This window comes from Heterodontus francisci, chromosome 48, assembly GCF_036365525.1.
Source record: "Heterodontus francisci isolate sHetFra1 chromosome 48, sHetFra1.hap1, whole genome shotgun sequence".
In the NCBI taxonomy this organism is placed as follows: Eukaryota; Metazoa; Chordata; class Chondrichthyes; order Heterodontiformes; family Heterodontidae; genus Heterodontus; species Heterodontus francisci.
Genome location: NC_090418.1, coordinates 8,850,625 through 8,870,958, shown reverse-complemented (window position 1 = coordinate 8,870,958; position 20,334 = coordinate 8,850,625). Strand labels below are relative to the sequence as shown.

General features: G+C 48.1%; 2 protein-coding genes across 2 annotated transcripts in view; one reads left to right on the top strand and one right to left on the bottom strand.

The window, feature by feature from the left end:
* Positions 1–7,476, bottom strand: part of LOC137357372 (vigilin-like) — a 91,404-nt gene extending 83,928 nt beyond the window's left edge. Inside the window, exon 1 of the mRNA XM_068023655.1 lies at positions 7,396–7,476. The gene's annotated coding sequence lies outside the window, so the exon portion shown is untranslated. The remainder of the gene's footprint in view (positions 1–7,395) is intronic.
* An 8,392-nt stretch (positions 7,477–15,868) lies between these two features.
* Positions 15,869–20,334, top strand: part of LOC137357591 (rho guanine nucleotide exchange factor 15-like) — a 43,974-nt gene continuing 39,508 nt past the window's right edge. Inside the window, exon 1 of the mRNA XM_068024036.1 lies at positions 15,869–16,173. The gene's annotated coding sequence lies outside the window, so the exon portion shown is untranslated. The remainder of the gene's footprint in view (positions 16,174–20,334) is intronic.

The window sequence follows — 20,334 nt, the reverse complement described above, 5'->3', positions numbered from 1 at the left end:
AGAGTAGATCAGCCATGATATTACTGAATGGTGGAACAGGCTCGAGGGGCTGAATAACCTACTCCTGCTCCTATTTCTTATATTCTTAAACCGTCACCTACCTACCTTCTCCATATTTGGCCTCCTGGATATTTTGTCAGCATTTTCAGGGATGAGAGAGGAATTCCCAGTGAAATGGCCTAAGATTTTTCTATTTTTTTTTTATTGATTCTCCCAGGAGATTGTGTGGGCGACATGGTGGGAGAGGGAGTGTTCATATCCAGACGTTACACTATGCCAGAATAGGTCAGCTTTGATAGGCCAGCTGACCTTTACCTGTCCTTTCTCGTGGTATGTCCACATCTATATTACAGCATTCAACAAACTTTAATAGGTTTAGCAAACACTCTTTATTGAGACAATACACTACAACTGGCCTCGGTGCCTCTGGACTGTGGGACGTGGGTGGGGAAATCAGCCAGAATTTCCATTTGTGATCCTTACAGAGGCTTGGCTGTGGTTCAGTGGGTAGCATGCTCACTTCCGAGTCAGAAAGTTGTGGGTTTAAATACTGAGGGGATTGCTGCACAGTTGATGTCATCTTTCAGAAGGAGCATTTTCTGCCCTTCCTGGTGGACCTAAACGACACCATGGGCACTATTTCAACGAGAAGGGACCTAGCCAATATTTATCCCTCAACCAACATCGTTGAAATTATCTAGTAATTATCACATTGCTGTTTGTGGGAGCTTGCTGTGCACAAGTTGGTTGCTGCGTTTCCTACATTACAACAGTGATTACACTTCAAAAAGTACTTCATTGGCTTTGGGACGTTCTGAGGTTGTGCAAGGTGCAAAATAATTTTCTTTCAGTGATTTCTGCTGGAAATCGCCCCTGAGTGTGGAGCTCAGATGGGTATTGCGCTCAATTGTGAGGCCTTCCACAGTTGAACATCCCTCAGCACTTCACTTGAGTATCAGAGCACAATTGGCATGCATTGAACCATGGGATGGGAGGGGCCCCTTTAAATGACATCTCAAACTAATGTCGCGGGAAAATTGTGCTGAAAATTGCGGAGATACCAAGTCTAGCTCAAATATCACGATGTAGTTTGAGCTGCAGGCAAGTATAAACTTTTGAGACTGTTCTCAATTAAAAACCTTTGACTAAAAATTAAATCCACAAATTGTTCACAGTAAAGAGTTTCAAAGAACCATAACTTCACAAAGCCCCATCAGTTCAGATTACTTCAAGGAGTACCTTAATACCACAGACGCAGGAAATAAGAAATTCATGATTTAATTCCCAAATGAACATCACTACTTGGCACATCATGTTTTAGCTGATCTTCTCTCCTACGCTCTGAGTCTTCTTCCTGAAACTTGAGGTCATCCAAAACTCTGCTGCTGGTATCCTAATTTATACCAAATCACGTTCACTTATCACCTCCCTGTGCTCGCTGACTCATATTGGCTTCAGGTCTGGCAACACCTCAAATTTAAAATTCTCGTCCTGCCTTCCAATCCCTCCAAGGCCTCCTCCCCTCAATAACCCCCTCCAGCCCCGAGTGTGGAGGATGAGATATGCATGGCACGGAGTCTTGAAGGGAATGTCACGGTGACAAGAACAGCCCATTAAATATTTTCAACCAAAACGTACAACAGCTACAAGATTCTGCAGTTTCCTCGAGAGATTTAACGCTGCATCATAAGCAAGTAAAACAACATGATCCTAAGGCTCACAAGCAAAGTAATGGGAGGAGTTCAGGGTTAGGGTTCCCTTAGAAAGAATGACAGAACTTGCATTTATATAGTGCCTTTCATAACCTTAAGACATCCCAAAGCGCTTTACCGTTATGAAGTGTAGTTACTGTTGGAATGTAGGAAACACAGCCGCCAATTTGTGTCGAGCAAGCCCCCAAAAACAGCAATGTGATCATCTGGTTTTTTTTCATGAAGTTGGTTGAGGGATAAATATTAGCCAGAACATTGAGGCGAACTCCCTGCTCTTCTCTGAAATGGTGCCATGGGATCTTATACACCCACCGGAGAGGGCAGACGGGGCCTCAAGTTTAAGATCTCATCAAAAGACGGCACCTCTGACTGTGCAGCACCCCCTCAGTACTGGCAGGGGGAGCATCAGCCTGGACTTTGCGCTCAAGTCTCTGAGGTGGGACTTGAACCCACAACCTTCTGATTCAGAGGGAAGAGCACTACCCACTGAAGCACACTGTCATTCCAGGTACTACAGAGTAAGTTCGTATATATGGTACTGGATGAGCAACCCAGGTGTTGGGAGTTCAAAGCCCATTGTGTCAAGTTGGATTTGTTATAACTTGTGAACTGGCATCGGACAAAATATTTGAATGCTGGCAGAGAGATGTAAACCCAACTGGTTCACTACAGTTCAGGGAATGGACATGGTTCACCCATTTCCCGTGGCATACATATACTGTAGTCCACACTATTAATGCCCATGAAGAGGCCTAGCAAACCAGTCAGTTATAAACCTAGGGATGGGCAGTAAATACAGACATGACAGTAACCCCCGCATCCTGAAAGGCACTATACTTCTGCACAGCTCTGAGAAGCTTTAGAAACCAGGAGAGATTTCAGCTGAGGTGGTTACCTTACAAAATATGGGACTTGGTAACACAAGCAGTCATTGAGGTGATCAGCACAGATGCATCTAGGGAGAAGCTAGATAAGTGCATGAGGGAGGAAGGAAGGATATGCTGATAGGGTGAGGTGAAAGGTTTTGGGGATTTAACGGAAGCAAACTGGGTTGGAGGAGGACGATGCAGCAGCTGAACTAACGCCGGGCTGGACTGCGGGATTACCATCTGACCCATGCCATCCCAGAGAGGTGCCATGTGGAATCCAGGACACTTTACCACAGGAAAAGAGGGAAAACAGGAAAATCGCAACCCTCCATGCACCCCCCCTCCCCACCCTATCTCGAACACCTACCAGCAGCTACTGCACAGGAGAGGTTGAAATCAGTGCAGGGAAATTACAGGGTGAAAAGGAAGAGGATTAATAATGGCAAAACATTCTTTGAATTGAAGCTCTCGATAACTGCATAGGTTCTAGGCCTGATGCTTTTCGGCTCAGTGTTTTCACAAACCATTCTCCTCAGTGTGTGCTAACTCTAGCATGTACATCAGACTCTCTCCGATTAGAAGTGGCATTCTGTAGCTCAGCTGGTGCAGTGCTGGAGGACACTGGTGTTCCAGAATACTGCAGCGCAGAGAGGCAAGATATGGGCCTGTAAATACTGGCAAGAATGACTCACCTCCGGACACCTTAAAGCCTGTCCACCACCAGCAAGGCAAAGGTGAGTGCGATGGAATACTCTCAACTCGGCTGGACAAGTGCAGCAACATCAACACTCGAGAAGCTCAACACCATCTAGGATAAAGCAGCCCACTCGATCGGCATCCCATCCACCACCTTCAACATACACTCCCTCTACTGCCGACGCACAGTGGCTCTACTGAGTACAATCTACAAGACACTCTGCAGCCCCCTCAGGGGCAACAAACGCTGGCCTTGCCAGTGACGCCCACACCACATCCCATGAGAAAAAAAACTTCCTGGCCTGTAAGATGGAATGAGTTACAGGAGCACCCAAACAGCGTAAAGCAAACAACTGGGGAAAACACAACTCTGCAAATGCTCTACAGCTCTGACAGCTTCCATGGAGAGGGAAACAGTCAACGTTCAAGGTCGATGACCTTTCATCTGATCTGAAACGTTAACTCTGTTTCTCTCGCTCTCTCTCTCTCTCCACAGATGCTACCAGCCCTGCATTAGTATTTCCAGCATCTTCTGTTTTCATTTCAGATTTCCAGCATCTGCAGTATTTTGCTTTTGAAACACAACACTCGAGCTTGGCTAAGTAGCTTCATTGTCAATAGGTAGCCCCTGCCGAATGACCTGAGAATTCCATTAAAGGACATTTGACTGGGAAATGTCCAGAACGATGAGCAATAACAAGGCTTTAGGAAAAGGGTTTGAGCATAAGGAGGGACGAAAAATATGCCTTTAAGGTAGCATTTGCCAATCATCTGTATTTTGCACCATCAAACTTCAGCAAGGAAATTTTACATCACATCATAATGACAAGTAAGTTGTTTATTATCAACCACAACTTGAGCCTTTAAACATAGTAAAACATCCCCGAGACACTTCACAGGAGCAATTATCAAATAAAATTTGACACCGAGCCCCATAAGGAGATATTACGACAGCTGACCAAAGAGTTAGGTTTTAAGGAGAGGGCAAAGTTGGAAAGGTTTAGGGAGAGAATTTGAGAGCTTAGGAACCAGGCAGCTGAAGGTACAAAACGGCGGTGGTGAGTACACTGATCTCAGGGTTACTCAAGAGGCCAGAACTGGACGGCACAAGAAATCTCAGAGGGTTGTACGGCTGCAGGAGGTTGCAGAGATAGGTTGGGTGAGGCTTTGGAGGGGTTTGAACAAAAAGACGAGAGCTTTAAGTTTGAGGTGTTGCAGGTCCGAGGACAGGGGTGTGGGGTGAACGGGACTCAGTCACCTTAGGAGACGGGCAGCAGAGTTACGGATGAGCTGAGGTCTCTGGAGGCTGGAAAGTGAGAAGGCAGCAAAGAGTGCACTGGAATTGTCAAGTCTGGAAGTAATTGGGGCACAGATGAGGTTGCAGCAGCCAACAGGCTGAGGCAGGGGCAGAGACAGGCAATATAACGGAGGTGGCAGTTAGCAGTCTTGGTGATGGAGAGGATACAGCGTTTAAAGCTCAGCTCAGAGTCAAACCGAGGTTGCTAACATGTTCAGCCTGAGAGAGTGGCCATTTTATTCGCAGGCATTTCAGTTACTTCCTTTAGATTACTTGAGCACATAGTTTCGGCTGACACTGAAGAAGCACGGTCATTTGGAGTAGACATCATACCCAGGCGTCGACCATCTCATTTGGATGGACATTAAAGTTCCCGAGACACTATATAAAGGAGAGTTTGCTCGGAGCCTGGATGATATTCTGTATCCATCTGATTGCTGTTTGTGGCATCTTGCTACGTGTATCGGCCTGGAACAACAGTGGCTGTACTGTGAAGTAATTAATTGTATTTAAAGTGATTTGGGACTGTATATTTATACGAGTCTTAACACAACGGTCTCTCCTTGTACTTAGTGATCTGGGATGCACTTTCCAAAAGGAAAGTGAAGAAACTATCAAAAGTGAATCGAATAAATACTTGAAAAGGAGAAATTCACAGTGCTGTGGGGACAATGACTAATTGGATAGCTCTTTCAAAGAAACAGTATAGGTGCAATGGGTTGAATGGCCTCCTTTTGTGCTGTATATGAACTTCTTCAGTCTGTTTTATGGTTACCAGTTTAATTATTTTTCCCTTGTCTTTTGTCCTTAAAAGTAAACCAGACACCAAACCTCTGCCAACATCACTCTATCATTACCTCCCTCACTGTAAGGAAGCCTCGAAACGTAGCACTGATACAGAAATGACTGAGGGATCCCCTCGTCCGGCTCCTAACTCCCTGCAATGCAGTCAAAAGGCTTTCAACTCTTTCATGGCATTTACAAAGGAACAGGAGGAGGCCATTCTACCCCTCAAGCCTGTTCTACCATTCAATGAGATCATGGCTGATCTGTTTCTTAACTCCATCGATCTGCCTTGGTCCCATCAACTTTAATATACTTGCCTAACAAAAGGGTTCACATCAAAAGGTTTCCCTTTAAAGCTCCCTTGACTAGGTAAAACCACCATCTATCACAGCACTAAGCCTTCAGACCAGGAAGGTCCTGTGTTCAAGCCCTTAGCATGAGCTCTGCAGTTGGTTGCTGAATCCCTGACGAAGGGTGGCTGAGCCAGATTCCAGCTCCCAAACACAATCCTATGGCCATAACTGGAAAACGCACACATGTGGACACTAGAAAGAATCAGCTGCGATACCTTCCATTGTCAAACAGCCCGTCAATACTCACTTCAACTCACAAATGAAGCATAGCCACTTAGGACAAAGCAACCGCCATTAGCAGCACTAAGAGCTCCACAATCAAGAACCTCTGCTTCTGGGATCCACACAGGAGGATAACCTCGGCTGCGGATCACAAAAATCAGGAAAATGTACATAGCAGCCATGGTTCAGTGGGTAGCACTCTTACCTCAAAGTCAGAAGGTTGTGGATTCAATCCCCACTCCAGTGACGTGAGCACAAAATCCAGGCTAGCACTCGCAGCGCAGGACTGAGGGAGAGCTGCACCGGAGGTGCCATCTTTCGGATGAGACGTTAAACTGAGGCCCGTCCGCCCTCTCAGGCGGATGTAACGCATATCATGGCCACTATTGGAAGAGCAAGGGAGTTCTCCCCTGCCACCTGGGGCCAATAGTTCCTCCTCAATCAACATTGCAAAAGCAGATCATCATCACATTGCTGTTTGTGGGAGCTTGCTGTGCATAAATTGGCTGCTATGCTTCCTACATTACAATGGCGACCACAGTGGCTGTGCAGCACTTTGGGATGCCCTCGGGTAGTGGAAGGCACTCGAGAAATGCAAACCTCTCGGCGAGCAGGAGTGAGAGACACATGAAAGGTGAGCTTTACGCCCAACGATGCCTGCAAGTTCCGAAGAAGGGTCACTGACCCGAAACGTTAACTCTGCTTCTCTTTCCACAGATGCTGCCAGACCTGCTGAGTGAATCCAGCATTTCTTGTTTTTGGTCCTGCAAGTACCTTGTCTGCAGCCAACAGCGGGGCACAGTCGAGTACCAAAATGCTATTTATTAACCAGGGTACATTCCATCTATGGGTCAACTGTCTCTCAGAGGAGGACCCCAATATTCATTGCACACTGCACCAGATTCAATGGATAAAAGAGCCAAGCGAATGCAAAATGGGAAACAAATCCAACACACAGTAAAATAGAAATCCAGGTTTAATTTGCAGATTATTAAAATTAATGCAGCTCTTTTGCAACCAAAAAAAAAATGTAATTTGGATTTGTTTTGTTGCTGCTGTAGCTGAAGGGAGGGATCTGTCCCTCTCTGGTGCTGCAGAGCAGAGAGGGAAGTCCCAGCCCCTCCAGGTCTATGTCCTTCCCCTCACCGGGGCCCAGCGCTCAGGCTCCGGGGAAGAAAATCACTCGAGGTCCGCTAATTCAAAAAAAATCATTATTCCCATCCCAACCCTCCGCACACCCAGCCCACCATCAAACTTGAACCAACCAGGTTATTATTTAACTAGCACTTAACCAGCACTTAACCCGCTGGTTATTATTAACCAGACCCTGATTGATTGTTGACACCAACCAAACCCCTAGCCCCAACAGCCAATGCAGTCACACGCCAGTTTAACCCAGGCTGGTTATGCTAGTTGTCACTAGTTAATGAGTTAACTAGCGCCCCCTCCATTCAACTCACCGACAGCCTCGAGCTGGAATAAACATTAACCGCAGAGCCAGATCGCTCCGCCCGCCCGCCTGCCGTGAGCCGCCGGCACGCTGCCCATGCGTCATCACGCACGGCCGCATAACGCACACGTCGCCTCCTCTTCCACCCCCCCCCCGCCGGCGAGTATCCCTGCGCGTTGTGGCCACAGGGGGAACTCATGCACCATCAGGTGTCCCAACCCCTTGGCAAAAACAAAAGTGCCAAGTCCAGTTCAGCCTCAGCTCCCTTCAGTGGCAAAAGACTTGCATTTATATAGCACCTTCCACCGCCCCAGGGCGTCCCAAAGCGCCTCGCCGCCAAAGCCGCACTTTACAAAGAAACGCGGCGCCCAATTTGCGCACAGCAAGCTCCCGCAACCAGCAACTTGATAATGACTGGCTTTTCCCTTGAGTAGTCTAGTGCCGACAAACAAATTTCTCTGCAGCACCTGTGGAAGAGCCTGTCACTCCAGAATTGGCCTTTATAGCCACTCCAGGCGCTGCTTCACAAACCACTGACCACCTCCAGGCGCGTATCCATTGTCTCTCGAGATAAGGAGGCCCAAAAGAAAGAAGTCTAGTGCCGATATTCCCCGGAATTTGGAAGATTGAGAGGTGATCTCATCGAAATATGTAAACTTCCTGAGAGGATTGATAGGGTTGATGCCGAGAGGCTGTTTCCCCATGGTTGAGGAATCTAGAACGAGGGGGGGGGGGGTCACAGAATAAGGGGTCGGCCATTTAGGACTGAGATGAGGAGCAATTTCTTCACTCAAAGGGTGCTGAAGCTTTGGAATTCTCCACCCCAGAGAGCTGTGACTGCATCTCAGTCTTACTCCCTCAACGTTGCACGCAAACTATCCCTCGGTCTCCCGTTGCCTCAGCTGACAAACTATGCCCATTTTGATTGAACCAGTCACGGTGGTCTTGGCAAAGCTAGTGTCGCCGGGAAGGGAATTGCCTGCATTTCTATAGTGCCTTTCATGGCCTCGGGGCATCCCACACACCTTTCCAGCCAACAAAATACTTTAGGTGGACAGCAAGATCCCACAAACAGCAATGAGATAACGACCGGATAATATCGTCCTGATGTTGATTGAGGGATAAATATTGGCCCAGGACACTGGGGAGAACCCGTCTTCAAAATAGCGTCGTGGGAGAGCAGGCGCAGGCCTCAGTTTAACGTCTCATCTGAAAGACGGCACCTCCGACGGTGCAGCACTCCCTCAGCGCTGCACTGGGAGTGTCAGCCTGGATTATGCACCAGCTCCAGTGCCACCCGGGGCACGGACAGTGCACGGAAGAGAAGGATGCATAGGAGCAGGATTAAGCCATTTAGCCCCTCGAGCGTGTCCCGCCATTCAAATAGATGATGATCGCTAGGCTCCCCCACACTAGGGGACTCAAGATATATTGGGATGCTGCGGGGAAGGTGGTGCTCAGGTAGAAGATCTCAGTCTCGAAGGGCCGAATGGCCTGCTCCTGTCACTTATGCTCTTATAAGGAATGCGAGACCTTATAGGCAAGATGTTGCTTAATTCAGATAGTTGTATTATGATACTATGCGTGATGTCGAAATAAATTAATAATTACAAGCTGATTACCTTTAGAGTTGCTCTCAGTAAGTTGGAGGATGTAGAGCTTTGTAATGATAGATGTTATGCCCCGTAGTCAACAATGCATTATTATATTATGAGGGAGTATTTATATCTTACTAGATATTTCCTAACAAACATGAAAGGAATGCCTTGAGGAAAGCTGTCTAATGCTAAGGTGGAGCTGTGTTTAACCTGAGCTGTAACACTGTCACCTCTGTCCCTGCCTCTACTCATCTGCTGCTGAAACCCTCATCCCGGCCTTTGTTACCTCTAGACAATTCCAATATTTTCCTGGATGGCCTCCCACTTTTCACCCTCTGACAACTTGAGCTCATCCGAACCTCTGCATTCAATCTCGCACCCAGTCCCGTTCCCCCAGCACCCCTGCTCTGCTCGCTGACCTACACTGGCTCCCGGTCCAGAAATGCCTCGATTTTGAAACTGTCATCCCTCAATTCCCTCCATGGCCTCACCCCCCCCCCCTCCCCCACCTCCCTACCTCTGTCACCTTCCCCAGACCTACAACCCTCTGAGGTCTCTTTATTCCTCCTATACTGGCCTCGAGTGTCCCTGATTTTCATCGCTCCACCAGTGGTGGCCGTTCCTTCAGCTGCCCCTAAGTTCTGGAATTCCCTCCCTAAACCTCCCTCTTCTCCTTCTAACATACCTCTTTGACCAAACATTTGTGTGACACTATGACTATGACCTAACTTAATATCTCCTTATGTGGCTCAGTGTCACAGTTTGTTTGGTAACACTCCTGTGAAGCGCCTTGGGGATGTTTTACTACGTTAAAGGGGCTATGTGAATGCAGGTTGTTGTTGTAGCCTAGCTTGCTGTGTCTCACAAGCTGTTTATTAAAGGCGTCCAGGACTCTTGGTTCAGCTCTCAAGCGGCTCCGATCCGGCACGTTTTGTGATCTGTGCCACAGTTTCTTGAACTCCACCGGTCAATCTCCCAACGAGAGAGGGGGGAGTCAAGACCGAGTGCAGACTTCAGATGCAGTGAGTTAGAGGGCGAGAGATAATTGGATCAGGAAACCCCAGTCAGGAGATTCTTTCATCAGATATTTCTCTGCGGGGCTGGCTGGAAGATGCAAATGCAGATGTTACAGCGCCACCCTTGGTAGGAAGGTGTAATTACAGTGTGACATGTTTACATAGGCAGTCTTCATTATAAAGGTGAACATATGAATTTACAATATTAAGAATGTAGGAAATATGCCAGCCAAGCTGCGCACAATGAACTCTCATAACAAACAACGAGCGGATAATCTATTTTAGTGATGTTGATGGAGGGTTAAATATTGCCAGAATGCCGGGAAGGACCGCCCAATATGAAAAATGCCGTGGGATCTTTTATGTCCACCTGAGAGGGCAGCTCCAACAGTGCAGCACTCCCTCAGTAACTGCACTGGCAGAGGCAGCCTAGAACTTATGCAAGTCTCTGGACTGGAACAGACAGTGTTGAACCCCTCAGGCTGTGTGTATGCATCAGAAAATGTTTACATGAATTGTAAATATAGATGCAAGTTGCTTTGTAAGTGGAATGAGACGCATCCCCCCCCACCAGGGGAGGGGTCAGCAACCTGAAACTCTGGAGCCGCATGCGCTCTTTAACATCTCATTAGCGACTCCCATCCATTTCCAGTTGCATTTCATTAACATGAGAAAAATCTAAAAAAGAATCAAGTCAAGAAAAGTAAGAGCCCTGTATTTTATTCTGGATATAAAAGGCTAATGATTATGCCCTTTTAAGCATGGTAACAGCAGTGGCTTAGTGTGTAGCACGCTTGCTTTTTGAGTCAGAGGGTTGCAGGTTCAAACCTTACTCCAGGACTTAAACACAAAAATTACTCCCAGTGCTGCACTGTCGGAGCTGCCATCTTTCGGATGCGAAGTTAAATAAGATGTCGGGTGGACGTGAAAGGTCCCGCTGCCACTTTTTCAAAGAAAAGTCGGGGAGGCCAAGCATCTCAGCCCCAGGATGTTGCTGCAGTGGTTCCTCAGGGTAGTGTCCTAGGCCCAACCATCTTCAGCTGCTTCATCAATGACCTTCCTTCAATCATAAGGTCAGAAGTGGGGTTGCTCGCTGATGATTGCACAATGTTCAGTGCCGTCCGCGACTCCTCAGATACTGAAGCAGTCCCTGTCCGCATGTAGCAAGACCCGCACAATGTTCAGGCTTGGGTTGATGAGTGCAAGTAATATTTGCACTACACAAGTGCCAGGCAATGACGATCTCTCCGTGACATTCAATGGCATTACCATCGCTGAATTCCCCCACCGTCAACATCCTGGGGGGTTACCATTGACCAGAAAATTAACTGGACCAGCCACATAAATACTGTGGCTGCAGAGGTTGGGAACTCTGTGACGAGTAACTCACCTCCTGACTCCCCAAAGCCTGTCCAATATCCACAAGTCAGGAGTGTCATGGAATACTGGAATAAGTGCAGCTTGACACCATCCGGGACAAAGCAGCCCACTTGATCCCCACCATGTTAAACATTCACTCCCTCCACCACCGAAGCACAGTGGCAGCAGTGTGCACCATCTACAAGATGCACTGCAGCAACTCACCAAGGCTCCTTCCAAACCCGTGACCTCTACCACCTAGAAGGACAAGGGCAGCAGACGCATGGGAACACCACCACCTGCAAGTTCCCCTCCAAGTCACACACCATCCTGACTTGGAAATGTGTCGGCGTTCCATCACTGTCGCTGGGTCAAAATCCTGGAACTCCCTCCCTAACAGCACTGTGGGTGTACCTACCCCACACGGACTGCAGCGGTTCAAGAAGGCAGCTCGCCACCACCTTCTCCAGGGCAATTAGGGATGGGCAATAAATGCTGGCCTGGCCAGTGATGCTCAAATCCCATGAAAGAATAAATAAAAGTCCCATCCCCCATACTCCACCTCCAATATCCCATCCTCAATCTTTAACCCCATCCCCCTCTCCAAATGCCTGATCCTCCATCTCCTGAGATTCTTCATCAGACGGGATTTTCTGTTTCTTACAATTACCTTTGAATTGTTTGTCTCTGTCAAACAACGCCTTTCAGTAATTCTAAGTTCTTCCACAATATTTCAGGTGTGGGAGTTGAATTGATTTAATCTGTGTTCTTTATCCCACGCTCCCCCAGTGTTCCTCCACTGTTAGTGCCTGCAGTAGTGACTGTAAGGCATAAGTATGCAAAAAAAAAGCTTGTAGGAATAAATGGGTCATTTTCAAGTTGGCAGGCTGTGACTAGTGGGGTACCGCAAGGATCGGTGTTTGGGCCCCAGCTATTCACAATCTAAATCGATGATTTGGATGTGGGCATTAAATGTAACGTTACCAAGTTTGCAGATGACATAAAACTAGGTGGCAGCGTGAGTCGGGAAGAGGACGGAAAGACACTTCAAGGGGATTTGGAGAGGCTGAGCGAGCGAACAAAAAATTGCCAGATGGAATACAATGCGGAGAAATGTGAGGTTATCCACTTTGGTAGGAAAAACAGAAATACAGAGTATTTCTTAAACGGTAAGAGGCTGGGATGTGTTGAAATTCAAAGGAACTTGGGTGTCCTTATTAATGAGTCACTGAAAGTTAGCAGCAAGCAATTAAGAAGGCAAATGGTATGTTGGCTTTTATTACAAGAGGATTTGAGTATGGGAGTAAAGATGTCTTACTGCAATTAGATAGAGCTTTGGTGAGACCAAACCTGAAGTATTATGTGCAGTTTTGGTCTCCTTACATAAGGAATGATATACTTGCTATAGAAGGAGTTCACCAAACTAACTCCTGGGATGGGGGGATTGTCCGATGAAGATATATTAAATCGACTAAGCCTTTATTCTCTGGAGTTTAGAAAAATAAGAGGTGACCTCATTCAAACATACAGACCTGAAACATTAACTCTGCTTCTCTCTCCTCAGATGCTGCCCGACCTGCAGCACTTTCTGTTTTTAATGCAGAATTCTTACAGGGCTCGACAGAGTAGATGCGGGAAGGATGTCTCCCCTGGCTGGGGAATTCTAGAACCAGGGGCCACAGTCTCAGAATCAGGGGCAGGGTCATTCAGGACTGAGAGGAGGAGGAATTTCTTCACTCAGAGGGTGGTAAATCCGTGGAATTCTCTACCCCAGAGAGCTGTGGAGACTCAGTCGTTGAGTGTGTTCAAGACTGAGATCGATAGATTTCTACATATTAAAAACATCAAGGGTTACGGGGATAGTGCGGGAAAGTTGCATTGAAGTAGAAGATCAGCCATGCTCTCATTGAATAGCAGAGTGGGCTCGAAGGGCTGAATGGCCTACTCCTGCTCCTATTTCTTATGTTCTTGTTGTCCACTCACCCTCTCACTGGGGAAGGTGCAATAATGGATTTACCAGAATGGTACTCGAACTCAAAGGTTGGAATGGCTAAACAGGCCGGGGCTGTTCTTCCTGGAAAAAAAGACGACTGAGGGGTGACCCAAAAGTGGTCTTTAAGATTACGAAGGGATTCAATAGGGTAGACGTACAGAAGATTTTCCCACTTGCGGCAGGGGGGGGGGGGGACCAGAACAGTACAGACACAATGGGCCGAATGTCCTCATTAAAATCAGGTGGTGTGGCATGAACATCACCCTTTCCGCACTCACTTCCTGGTTAGAAACCCCATTTTGTATGAGGTGCCACAGCAACTCGCCAAGCTTCCTTCGACAGCACCTTCCAAACTTGCAACCTCTACCACCTAGAAGGAAGGGCAGCAGATGCACGGGAACACCACCAATTCCCTTCCAAGTCACACACCATCCCGACTTGGAACTATACCCGGCGTTCCTTCACAGTCGCTGGGTCAAAATCCTGGAACTCCCTTCCTAACAGCACTGTGGGTATACCTACCTCAAATGGACTGCAGTGGTTCAAGAAGGCAGCTCACCACCACCTTCTCAAGGGGCAATTAGGGATGGGCAATAAATGCTGGCCTGGCCAGCGATGCCCACATCCCATGAATGAATTTTTAAAAAATTTACACCTTGCTCAATCAGGTGTAACTGGGTTTTTAACTGCAAGCTGAATAATAACAATAGCTAAACAACAAGGCTGGTCCTAGAAAATTGTTCGGTATTTGTGGAGTGCTGTTAAGCGTCATCATTAAAATTAATTACTTTTTTTTTAAATACATTTTTAAAATAATTATATACATTTTTAAGTTTTTCATAATATTTCAGCTTCTAACTTCACCCCATAAACTTTAAATATACTCTACGACTCATTTCCTGCTTGGCTGCCTGTGAGAATCCTTTACTGTGATTGGCTGCTCGGGCAGCTTGCTGACATCACCACCGTTCCACACTGGGAATCCCCATTGCAGAACACTGCAAGGTCATGCAAAAGAGATGGTTAGATCTCTCAGCGAGGCTTTCATTGAGGTCAGCGATCAGCACCCTTGCTTTGCCGCTGACCGCAAAACCCAGGCGAAGATAGTCGCTAACAAATCCGATCGGGAATTCAGGAGAAACTTCTTTCCCCCAGAGAGTGGTGAGAATGTGGAACTCGCTCCCACAGGGAGTGGTTGAGGTGTTTAGCATCGACGCATTTACGGGGAAGCTGGATAAACAAGGAATAAACCAGGTATAAGGGACTTCAGTTAATGTGGAGAGACTGGAGAAGCTGGGATCGTTCTCCTTAGAGCAGAGCGGGTTAAGAGGAGATTTTAATCGAGGTGTTCAAAATTATGAGGGGTTTTGATAGAGTAAATAAGGAGAAACTGTCTTCACTGGCAGGCGGGTCGGTAACCACAGGACACAGATTTAAGATAATTGGTAAAAGAACCAGAGGGGGAGAGATGAAGAGAATTTTTTTACGCAGCAAGTTTTAGTGATCTGGAACGCGCTGCCTGAAAGGGCGGTGGAAGCAGATTCAATAGTAACTTTCAAAAGGGGAATTGGATAAATACTTGAAGGGGCAAATTCTACAGGGGGAAAGAGAAGGCGGGAGTGAGGAATTGGCTAGCTCTACCAAGGGGACAGCACAGGCACGATGGGCTGAATGGCCCGTCTCGGTGCTGCTAATTCCACGAAAAATCCATTCCGTCACACGCCGTTTAGCCTCCAACCTCCCTCTCAGTCCCACTCCAGTCTCTGCTTCCCTGAAACTTCCTTCCCACTTCTGCTCCCTTTGCAGACACACCCACACTTCCGAGGTCCTGTGTTGAAATCAGCACTCAACATACCATCTCCTACTCCCTTTCACCTCAGGAGTGCACCTCCCCTAGTCTTTCCTTCCTCTTAGAACACACCGCCTTTTACGCAAAGCACTTGCTCCTTCCTCAACCCTATCATGACCTGTACAATCGAATTTGACTTCTTCATTTCCTTAAATGTATCGACACTATTCACCTCAAGCGAGTTCCACATTCTCACCACTCTCTGGGTAAAGAATTTCTGCTGAATTACCATTTGGGTTTATCTATCTTATTATTGGTGCCTCCCTGCTTTTGGTCTCTCCCACACAAGTGGAAAGATCTCTACATCTATCAAACCCTTTCATAAATGTAAAACTCTCCATCAGGTCCACCCTCAGCCTTCTCTTGTCCTCAAGAGCCCCCAGCCTGCTCAACCTTTTCCTGATGGGTACAATCTCTCAATCCAGTATCATTCCATCAGATATTTTTTTGCACCTTCTCCAGCGCCCCTGTAATTCCGTTTTTGTGCAAATCTCTTCCTTTACCCCTCCCCCTCCCCCCTCTGATAAATTTGGGTAGGCGTTTAAAATCCCTAGGTGTCCCCATTTATCCAACGTATTTCCTTTAACCCTCAAACGACTGCAGACTTTGTGATAAAGAGGGTCACATGTGCAGGATATGTCTTCAGTCGTTTCCTTAAACACACCTTTCTGAATCAGAGAGGGGAACATGCCTCGTTTAGCAGTCACTGGGCTGCAAAGTTCGCTTTGACCGTGTCTCCAGAACGCAAATCCTGTTCTCTGATCTCAAGCAAGCACTTTTGAAACAAAAAACCCTTTACAAGAAGCCAAGCCTACTCGTGAGAGGATTTCCCTCCCTTCAACATCCGATTTGCTCCAAAAAAAACTTCCAGCAGTATTGTCTGAAGGAGAGCTGGTCATATTTGGATCCTCCCCAATTTGATCGGAAAGTTTGGTGAATCGCTTTTGAAGTTTGTTCGAACGATGTGTTGGAGGTAAGATACAACTTGGTTTTAATGTGTTTTTCTCCCCCCCCCCCCCCCTCCCCCTCCCCTCGTTTGAGGCCAGATTCCTAAGGGAATCTCTTTTAGTAATTCAGTAAAGTTGTCAGATCCTAACACTGGGAGAAATCGACAAGGGTGAAATTGCATTGGGTGTGTGTGAGGAGGGAGCTGAGAGACATGTTTGGGTCCTAGTTTTTTTTTAAACATGGGTGCACGCAAGGGTCATGCTTTCCCTTGGGAATTGTCCCAGGATAGAGGGAGGGAGGGAATATTGTGCAGCTTTTCAGTGTGATGTTTGGGGTCTGGATCTGTTAAGGGAACAGCTGAGCCAGAACTCTGTTCATTGGCTCAGATCCCCATTGCAGACAGTCAGAGAGAGAGGGAGAGAGCTTTGCCTTAAACACCAAACCCAAAGTGGGAAGGGGTGCTTGCAGGGCCGGGGGGTTGGGGGGTGCGATGGCGTCTTCCTCCCATGGTCGAATAGCTGGCCGTCCACTCCCTCCCTCTGGCACGTTGAGAATGGCGAGGTAGCCTTGAGCAATCCTATCCTCCTGCAGGAGGAGACCCTCCCGGGGTAGGGGAAAGGCAGAGAGTAAGGAAGGCAGCCGAGGCAACAGATTAAAGGTTAACGACTGAAAGAGCGTTAACAATATTGCACAGTAAGAGGGTGGGGCACCTGAAGGGTTCTGATCCAATATCTGTCTGGGTTCCCAGATTCGTGTGGTGACAGATCCCGTGTGAAAATGATCAGACAAGTTCTAACTGCTGCAGCCTTTCCCAAGTTGTGACATGTGTGAATACGTCAGTATTTACAGGGGGGGGTCACCGGGAGTGTGTCAGTATTTACAGGGGGGGTCACCGGGAGTGTGTCAATATTTACAGTGGGGTCTCGGGGAGTGTGTCAGTATTTACAGGGGGGTCACCGGGAGTGTGTCAGTATTTACAGGGGGTGTCACCGGGAGTGTGTCAGTATTTACAGGGGGGGGTCACCGGGAGTGTGTCAGTATTTACAGGGGGGGTCACCGGGAGTGTGTCAGTATTTACAGGGGGTCCCCGGGAGTGTGTCAGTATTTACAGGGGGAGTTCCCGGGGAGTGTGTCAGTATTTACAGGGGGGGTCACCGGGAGTGTGTCAGTATTTACAGGGGGGGTCACCGGGAGTGTGTCAGTATTTACAGGGGGGGTCACCGGGAGTGTGTCAGTATTTACAGGGGGGGTCACCGGGAGTGTGTCAGTATTTACAGGGGGGGTCACCGGGAGTGTGTCAGTATTTACAGGGGGTCCCCGGGAGTGTGTCAGTATTTACAGGGGGAGTTCCCGGGGAGTGTGTCAGTATTTACAGGGGGGTCACCGGGAGTGTGTCAGTATTTACAGGGGGTCCCCGGGAGTGTGTCAGTATTTACAGGGGGAGTTCCCGGGGAGTGTGTCAGTATTTACAGGGGGGGTCACCGGGAGTGTGTCAGTATTTACAGGGGGGTCACCGGGAGTGTGTCAGTATTTACAGGGGGGTCACCGGGAGTGTGTCAGTATTTACAGGGGGTCCCCGGGAGTGTGTCAGTATTTACAGGGGGAGTTCCCGGGGAGTGTGTCAGTATTTACAGGGGGGGTCACCGGGAGTGTGTCAGTATTTACAGGGGGGTCACCGGGAGTGTGTCAGTATTTACAGGGGGGTCACCGGGAGTGTGTCAGTATTTACAGGGGGGCCCCGGGTAGTGTGTCAGTATTTACAGGGGGGCCCCGGGTAGTGTGTCAGTATTTACAGGGGGTCTCGGGGAGTATGTCAGTATTTACAGGGGGGCCCCTGGGAGCACATCTGTGTTGTTGTTGACTGTTGTTGTGTCCAGGGATATGGAGCAAAGTTGGGTACATGGAGTTGAGGTGTAGATCAACCGTGATCTAACTGAATAGCAGAACAGGCTTGAGGGGCTGAATGGCCTCGTCCTGTTCCAATGGCCTCGACCCCCCGCCCCCCTCTCTATCTCGGTAACCTCCTCCAGCCCCACAACCCTCCGATATCTGCGCTCGTCTAATTCCGGCCTCTTGAGCATCCCCGATTTTAATTGCTCCACCATTGGCGGCCGTGCCTTCAGCTGCCTGGGGCCCCGAGCTCTGGAATTCCCTCCCTAAACCCTCTCCGCCTCCCTCTCTCCTCCTTTAAGCCGCTCCTTAAAACCGACCTCTTCGACGGAGCTTTTGGTCGCATGTCCCTAATATCTCCTTAAATGTGAAGATTTTTTTGATCATACTACTGTGAGGCACCTTGGGACATTTCTTCTCTGTTGTAGACATTATACAATAAGTTGTTGAGCTTGATCAGCAAGTATATCTGGAGTATCCAGATATTTACTACCCGTGAGCCACATGCCGGTCACGAGCCCTGGTATTCTGGATTAATCTTCCTTGCTGGTTGCTGTTTCTTCATTTTGACAATATGTGGGGTTTGAGAGAGGGATGGGACTGTGCTAAGTCGTCGTCTTCTTCTTCTTCGGCCTCCTTGTCTCGGGAGACAATGGGTAAGCGCCTGCAGGTGGTCAGTGGTGTGTGGAGCAGCGCCTGGAGTGGCTATAAAGGCCAATATTAGAGTAACAGACTCTTCCACAGGTGCTGCAGAAAAAATTGGTTGTCAGGGCTGTTACACAGTTGGCTCTCCCCTTGCGCTTCTGTCTTTTTTCCTGCCAACTGCTAAGTCTCTTCGACTCGTCACACTTTAGCCCTGCCTTTATGGCTGCCCGCCAGCTCTGGCGATCGCTGGCAACTGACTCCCACGACTTGTGATCAATGTCACAGGACTTCATGTCGCGTTTGCAGACGTCTTTAAAGCGGAGACATGGACGGCCGGTGGGTCTGATACCAGTGGCGAGCTCGCTGTACAATGTGTCGTTGGGGATCCTGCCATCTTCCGTGTGGCTCACATGGCCAAGCCATCTCAAGCGCTGCTGACTCAGTAGTGTGTATATGCTGGGGATGTTGGCTGCCTCGAGATCCCGCCACCTGATGCCAAGGCTTCTCCAGAGGCAGCAAAGATGGAATGAATTGAGACGTCGCTCTTGGCTGACATACGTTGTCCAGGCCTCGCTGCCGTAGAACAAGGTACTGAGGACACAGGCCTGATACACTCGGACTTTTGTGTTCCGTGTCAGTGCGCCATTTTCCCACACTCTCTTGGCCAGTCTGGACATAGCAGTGGAAGCCTTTCCCATGTGCTTGTTGATTTCTGCATCGAGAGACCGGTTACTGGTGATAGTTGAGCCTAGGTAGGTGAACTGTTGAACCACTTCCAGAGCGTGGTCGCCAATATTGATGGATGGAGCATTACTGATGTCCTGTCCCATGATGTTCGTTTTCTTGAGGCTGGTGGTTAGGCCAAATTCAGTGCAGGCAGCCGCAATCCTGTCGATGAGTCTCTGCAGACACTCTTCAGTGTGAGATGTTAATGCAGCATCGTCAGCAAAGAGGAGTTCCCTGATGAGGACATTCCGTACTTTGGTCTTCGCTCTTAGACGGGCAAGGTTGAACAACCTGCCACCTGATCTTGTGTGGAGGAAAATTCCTTCTACTGAAGACTTGAATGCATGTGAGAGCAGCAGGGAGAAGAAAATCCCAAACAGTGTAGGTGCGAGAACACAGCCCTGTTTCACAACACTCAGGATAGGAAAGGGGTCTGATGAGGCTGAATTGTGCCTTTCATATTGTCATGGAATGAGGTGATGATACTTCATAGCTTTGGTGGGCATCTAATCTTTTCTAGTAGTCTGACGAGACCACGTCTGCTGACGAGCCAAAGGCTTTGGTGAGATCAATGAAAGCAACGTAGAGGGGCATCTGTTGTTTGCAGCATGCTAAGTACTGTTTTCAATAATAGACATGCTAGTGTTGGCACTCGTTTTGCTGAGCTTCACTCTACCCCATCAGTGATCTCCATCCGTGCGCCCCTTCTTCTTTTTCCGTTCCGCCCCCTTGCTAAGGAAACGTAATCGAGCAGTCGGATTTAATTATCTCAACAACCTGCATTTATATAGCGTCTCGACCGTCCCGAGGCCCTTCACAGGTGTGTCGCCAAACAAAATTTGACACCGAGCCACGTAAGGAGATATTAGGGACAGGGCGGCTAAAGGCTCGGTCTAAGAGATAGGTTTTAAGGAGCGTTTCAAAT